Below are 6,751 nucleotides of genomic sequence, written 5' to 3'. Positions count from 1 at the left end.
AAGACATGACCTAATAGAGCGGTTTGCCACCAATTTCCTCTGGCTTCACCGGATTATGTTAGGAAAAGGAACTAAAGAGTAGACTATTCCAGTTGCTGTGGTTAATTGGCCTCATCCAAAGGAGGCTGAGCCTCGATGGAATCTAGTCTCTGCTGTGCTCCAGGGGAAAGTGTGCAGGGCCAGTTATCCGCATTGAAGCAGGACTTCATTATCTAGGGTTCGAAGTACTACTGTTCAAATTCTGAGTGCCACAAAATTGCTCATGAAATCCCTGTCATTGGGCAAGCTCCTTTCTCTAAACTGTGAGACCCAATCTGTGGGTGGGGCTGGAATCCAACATCCTGCTGTCATCTATCAAAGTTCTCAGTAGCATCTGGCTGAGATATAGGACGGTGGGAAAGTCATTTATTATCTAAGATTTTTCAGGTTTCCAGGAGCCAGGCAGGAGGCTCCCCAGCTAGGTCCTATGCTGAGTCACACCTGAGAAATTCTGTGGTGGCAGTGGCTCTGGAGCCTGCCCTGGGCTCAGCCCTACTGCTGGTGCTGGGCTTCTGGGCACCCTTCCCTCTGGAAACTTGGTCTACCTGCTGGCATTGCTAACAGACAGACTCTAGGTGACACATGCTCAGGGGCATCACTCTTGGGGTTTGTGATACCACCCAGTGTCTCGGATGCAAAGCACATTGGGAATCCTCCAAATGTAGGAAGTGTGTTCATTTGCTTATGTGAGGGCTAGAACAGTGGCAATGTGTTCCCTTGGCTACTGATGCCTTCAGATTCCCTTCCCCTATCTTTGCCATTCAGTGCAACCAGTCTCCTTCCTTCTCACTCACTCACAACCAAAGCCTTCCTGAGAATTGAATTCTCTGTGGCCTGTTACCACTGACTCACCACACTTGTCCAGGCCTGACTTTATCCAACAATGGAAACCCCTAGATTCAAACATGAACTCTATAAAGTATTACCATGGAAACCCCCAACCCTCCCCAAACCAGAGCCCATAAAACTATCCTTGTCCAGGAAGGAGATGCTCAGATCTCACAGAGAGAACTCACGGTTGGTTAAGAGAAGATACACCCTAGTCTTCACAACCATCAGTCTAGAGGGCCACAGTACTTCTTTTACTTATACCCTTCATCTTAGTCCTTGTTCTATGTGAAGAGACACCATGGCCAAGCAACTCTTGTAAAAGAGTATTAAATGGGGCCTGGTTTACAGTTTTAGGGGTTAGTCCATGATCATCACAGCAGGAAGCAGACATGCATGGTGCTGGAGCAGTAGCTACAGAGCTTTATATTTTGATCTGCAGGCAGCAGGGAAGGAGGGTGAGAGAAAGGGAGGGAGAGGGAGATGGGGAGATACAGAGAGAGTGAGAGCAAGAAGGAGCCAGAGCCAGAGCCAGAGCTAGAGAGAGAGAGAGACAGAGAGAGAGACAGAGACAGAGACAGAGACAGAGAGACAGAGAGACAGAGAGACAGAGAGACAGAGAGACAGAGAGACAGAGAGAGCGAGCCAGGCATGAGCTTTTAAAACCACAAAGTCCACCCTCCAACAAGGTCACACCTCCTAATTTTTCCTAAAACAGTTCACCACTTGGGGATTAAGCATATGTGAGCCAATGGAGGCCATTCTCATTCAGACACCACACCCTTTATTAAAAATTCGTCTTAACTATTGGATGGATCTAAGCACTGTTGAGGAAGTAGTAAACAATACTACAGTCCTGCCTGTCAAATGCTTACAGTGTGAGAGAAACGGGCAATGGAGAAGTAATCACACAAGTTCTCCATGTGATCTACACACAGCGGTAACCGAGTTTGAAGAACATGGAGGAATTTGAAGGGATAGAAAGTGTCTGCTGTGTGTTCATTCTACCTGGTGGTCTAGGAAAGAGATGTTTGAACACAGATCCGAATAAAGGGACCGCATGGACATGAAGAGATTTGTGATCAGGGACAGGTCTGGGGCAAAAGCACATACAGATGTTGGAACAAGAGGCAAGGCAGTGTTTGTGAGGTATAGAAAACCCTGAAGATGAAATGAGACTTTAACCAGGACCTAAATGTGGAGGGCATTTGGTTTGCATTTCAGGGCTTGGCGTTTATCCTCAGAGCATCAGATGAGAAGTAATAGGACTAGGTTCATATTTCTCAAAATTTCTGTAATTAATGCTGGGATGTACATAGTAGGTAATGTGGGCTCACTGCGGAAGTGGGGGAGCATAATCCATGTGGAGAGGCACGCTGGGTTGAACTAAGATGGGAATGAGACAGACAGAAAGACAGGAAATTAAAGGGATCCTCACATCCTGACTCTTAGTCTTAATTTCTTACTGTCTGAGGGAAAAGGATTTCAATCCATCTAACAACAAAAAAAATCACTGTTTTTTTTTGGTTGCCTACAGAGAGACGATGATCTCTTTTATAAGAAACATTTCAAGCAGAAGAATTGACAGCCACTGAAACCTGTTTCAGGCCAAAAACAAATGCTTCAGCTCCGGCGACCTTGCTTTTAGGTTATCAGCATTATTCTCTCCGTGGAACAGAACAATACCCCTCAAAAGCCACCTCATAATTTTATTCACAGAAGGAAAGTCGTTAGGATGAGAGTTACAAGGGCAGGAGAGATGGCTCAGTGGTCAAGAGCACTTGTTCTTCTTGGAGAGGACACCCATCATTTCCGGCATCCACATGGCAGGTCACACCCATGTGACTCCATTTCCAGGGAGTCTACCACCTCTCCTGGCCAGGCACACATAGTACACACTCATACACGTGGGAAACACTCATGCAAATAAAATAGTTTTAAAAGTTAAGCAAACCAAATATCTGACTGAATTTTAAAATATTACTTAATTTAATTTTTTAATGTTAGCCTTGAAGCCTAGTTGTAAATAAGATCCTTTAGACATCCTAACTTTGCAGTGATAAGGTGATTGCAGCTGAATTGTGGCAGTTGTATCTCCTGAAGGTCAGAATGGTTCTCTGTGGTTAAGCATCCTTGAAGCTTCAGTTGAGTTTTTCTGCTGTATCAGAAACCCAGGCTGGTGCTTTCCCAGGGGACTCCTCCATTGCTACACACACGCTTGCTTGCATGTATATACACAAGAATGCATGCATACAAGCATGCACGCACAAGCATGGTCTACATTCCCAAAAGACCCTGACTTCATTGTAATTCATTTGCATTGTGGTTTTGACCCCTGCCTGTGGGCTTTTAGAATCATCCTGGGGTTCTGAAAAGGAGATCCTGTCCAGCATGATTTAGAAGGGTGAATTAGTCACTTTACTCACCACATAAATATCCACAAAATATTCTTTGAAGATCTCAAATATAGAACCTGATGGTGTGCTGGTGCCCCTCAGCTGGGCTCAGTCCAGTCTATTGTCAGAGCCCATGAGTTTTTGCCTTGTTTTGCTAAGTAAACCCATGTTTAAACTGAAAAACAGACACAAGCAAGTATTCTAACCCTGAAAACCACAGAATCACATAATGTTGTGAAGCATTTCAGCACGACTTCCACTTCTGAGAAGTCAACACTCATCCCTTGGGCATGTGTTCACCATCCTTTTCTTCTGTAGACCAGGCTGGCATAGAATTCACAGAGATCCACCTGCCTCTGCCTCCTGAGTGCTGGGATTAAAGGTGTGTGCCACCAACACCTGCCTTTACCATTCTTTTCTTTTTCTTTCCTTTTTTAAAATTTAAATTAGAAACAAGCTTGTTTTACATGCCAATCCCAGTTCCCTCTCTCTCCCCTCCTCCCCTGCCCCCCACTAACCACCTATCCTATCCCTTTTCTGCTCCCCGGGGAGGGTGAGGCCTTCCATGGGGGATCTTGAAAGTCTGTCATATCATTTGGAGCAGGGCCGAGACCCACCCCATGTGTCTAGGCTAAGAGAGTATCCCCCTATGTGGAGTGGGCTCCCAAAGACCATTCGTGTACTAGGGATAAATACTGATCCACACCGGAGGCCTCATAGATTAACCAGACCTCCAAACTGACATCCTCATTCAGTTTGGAGTTTGGAACAGTCCTATGCTGGTTTCCCAGCTATCAGTCTGGGATCCATGAGCTCCCTCTTGTTCAGGTCAGCTGTTTCTGTGAGTTTCTCCAGCCTGGTCTTGACCCCTTTGCTCATCACTCCTCCCTCTCTGCAACTGGATTCCAGAGTTCAGCTCAGTGTTTAGCTGTGGGTGTCTGCTTATGCTTCCATCAGCTACTGGATGAAGGCTCTAGGATGGCATACAAGGTAGTCATCAATCTCATTAACAGAGAAGGGCTTTTAAGATAGCCTCTCAGACTATTGCTTAGATTATTAGTTGGAGTCAACCTTGTAGATCTCTGGGCATTTCCCTAGTGCCAGATTTCTCTTTAAACCTATAATGGCTCCCTCTATTATGGTATCTCTTTTCTTGCTCTCCTCTATTTTTCCCCTGACTCGATCTTCCGGCTCTCTCCTGTCATCCTCTCCCCCTTATCATCTCCCCTTCTCTTTTTTCTAACTCCCCCTCCCCTCCTCTCATAGTCCCAGGAGATCTTGTCCCTTTCTCCTTCTGGGGGGGGCATGTATATCTCTCTTAGGATCCTCCTTGTTTCCTAGCTTCTCTGGCAGTGTGGATTGTAGGTTGCTACTCCTTTGCTCTAGGTCTAAAATCCATGTATGAGTGAGTACATACCATGTTTGTTTTTGTGACTGGATTACCTCACTCAAGATGGTTTCTTCTAGTTCCATCTATTTGCCTGCAAATGTCAAGATTCCATTCCCCCCCCGCGCTTAGTAGTACTCCATTGTGTAAATGTACCACATTTTCTCCATTCATTCTTCAGTTGAGGGGCATCTAGGCTGCTTCCAGGTTCTGCATATTACAAATAATGCTGCTGTGAACATGGTTGAACAGATGTCCTTGTTGTATGAATGTGCCTCTTTTGGGTATATGCCTACGAATGGAATTGCTGGGTCTTATGATAGACTGAATTCCATTTTCCTGAGGAACTGCCATACTGATTTCCAAAGTGACTGCACAAGTTTGTACTCCCACCAGCAATGGAGGAGTGTTCCCCTTTCTCCACATCCTCTCCAGCATAGACTGTCATTGGTGCTTTTGATTTTAGCCATTCTGACAGGAAGAAGATAGTATCTCAGAGTTTTGCATTTCCCTGATGACTAGGGATGTTGAGCACTTTCTTATGTGTCTTTCAGCCATTTTATATTCCTCTATTGAGAATTCTCTATTTAGTTCTGTACCCCACTTTTTAATTGGATTATTTGGTGTTGCTTCACACTGACCATCCTGCAATCTCTCCTGCAGAGTTGGCCATGATCCCAGCTACAACTGAGGGGAGGTCCCTGAATGGTACCCAGGCTGCACCAGGCTGGCTGCGTCCCCAGTGGGTGCTATTGGGAACAATGGAGGCAGTGAGATTGGATGCATTATGTGAGAAAATCAAAGACAGGAGCTAGCAAGCATTTCTTGGAAATTACTCGATGCTTGATTGTCTTAAAAATAATGGGTAAAATATTTCTCATGCCATGTTTCCCACCCCCAGAATCCTTCCCCTAAACTCTCACATCAACAGGTCAGGAATGGGTCGCTAGTACATCTTTAATCCCAGCACTTGGGAAACAGAGGCAGGTGGATCTCTGTTAGTACTAGAGTGAGTTCCAGGACAGCTAGGACTACACCCAGAGGAACCCTGTCTCAAACCCCCCCCAAAAAAGTCAGAGATGGGTAACATATGTCTATATCCTGACACTTTGGAGGCCGAGGCAGAGAGCTGAAAAATTCAGGGCCAGCCTGGGCTGCATAGTGACACTCTGACTCAAAACAAAAAATAAGACCAAACCAAACAGAGAAAAGAAAAAAAAAACCACCAAGATGAAAACTGTAATAAAATGAACAAAACACAAAATAAGCGAGGCCTATATCCTGTGCCCCTCAAAATGGGCAGGCTTATGACAAATACGATGTCAGAGGCTGGGCCACAAAATGTGATGCGGTTTCTATCTGTCCTTATCTTGATATCCACTCTTGTAACCCAGCTGGCATGCTTCAAGAAAGCCCAGGTCACAAACAGATAAATCAGAGTCCCCAACCCTCAGGCTCAATAGCCAAGGTCAACTGGCTAGCCCTCTGCGTATGCCTTCTTAGAAGTGTGTCCGAACAGCTGTGCCTGACTCCCTCATGTCGGCTCATTTGCCCACGTCCTTGACTTTGCTTACACTGACTATATGGGCAACATTATGCAGACTCCCCAGAACAAGATATGCAATAGTTCCTGGCTCAGCTTCCGCTTTGCATGCCAGGTAGCAGCTCTCTCCTCACCGTTTTCTCCTCAGAGAGCACATCTTTGATGGCTAGCATGCACCTGTCACTTCTGTAATCATTCCTCTGTTGTCCTCTAGGGGCCACGAGCCACACTGTCCCCTTTACATCCTTTCTGTGGCTGGCAAAAAAGTAGGCAATGCTTACTTCCAGGAAGGAAATGTTCTGGACACTGCAGTGCGTGTCCTCTGTTATTCAGGACAATTCAACGAGGCAGGTGCTGGTATTTGCTCCAGTTTATAGATCAGAAGCAAGGGTCAAGAACCAAGTACTTTACCCAAGCAACGCCCGGCCATGTGTTAGAATCGAAGGAAGGCAAAGCAGCCTTGTTTAGAGTTTGTGCTGAACGACTTCCCTTTATGGAGTGGGAAAGGGAGATAAGGTTAGCATCAGTGCAACCCATGTTTACTACCACAGCTTGCAT

The 6,751-nt window shown here is 45.7% G+C and overlaps 1 long non-coding RNA gene across 1 annotated transcript in view; it reads right to left on the bottom strand.

The window, feature by feature from the left end:
* Window positions 1-5,204: 5,204 nt before the first annotated feature.
* LOC110342979 overlaps window positions 5,205-6,751 on the bottom strand; it is a 50,343-nt gene continuing 48,796 nt past the window's right edge. The window contains exon 5 of the long non-coding RNA XR_002385170.2: window positions 5,205-6,682. This is a non-coding gene — a long non-coding RNA (uncharacterized LOC110342979). The remainder of the gene's footprint in view (window positions 6,683-6,751) is intronic.

This window comes from Mesocricetus auratus, unplaced genomic scaffold, assembly GCF_017639785.1.
Source record: "Mesocricetus auratus isolate SY011 unplaced genomic scaffold, BCM_Maur_2.0 Super-Scaffold_100011, whole genome shotgun sequence".
Taxonomy (NCBI): Eukaryota; Metazoa; Chordata; class Mammalia; order Rodentia; family Cricetidae; genus Mesocricetus; species Mesocricetus auratus.
This window is presented reverse-complemented; position numbering and strand designations above follow the sequence as displayed.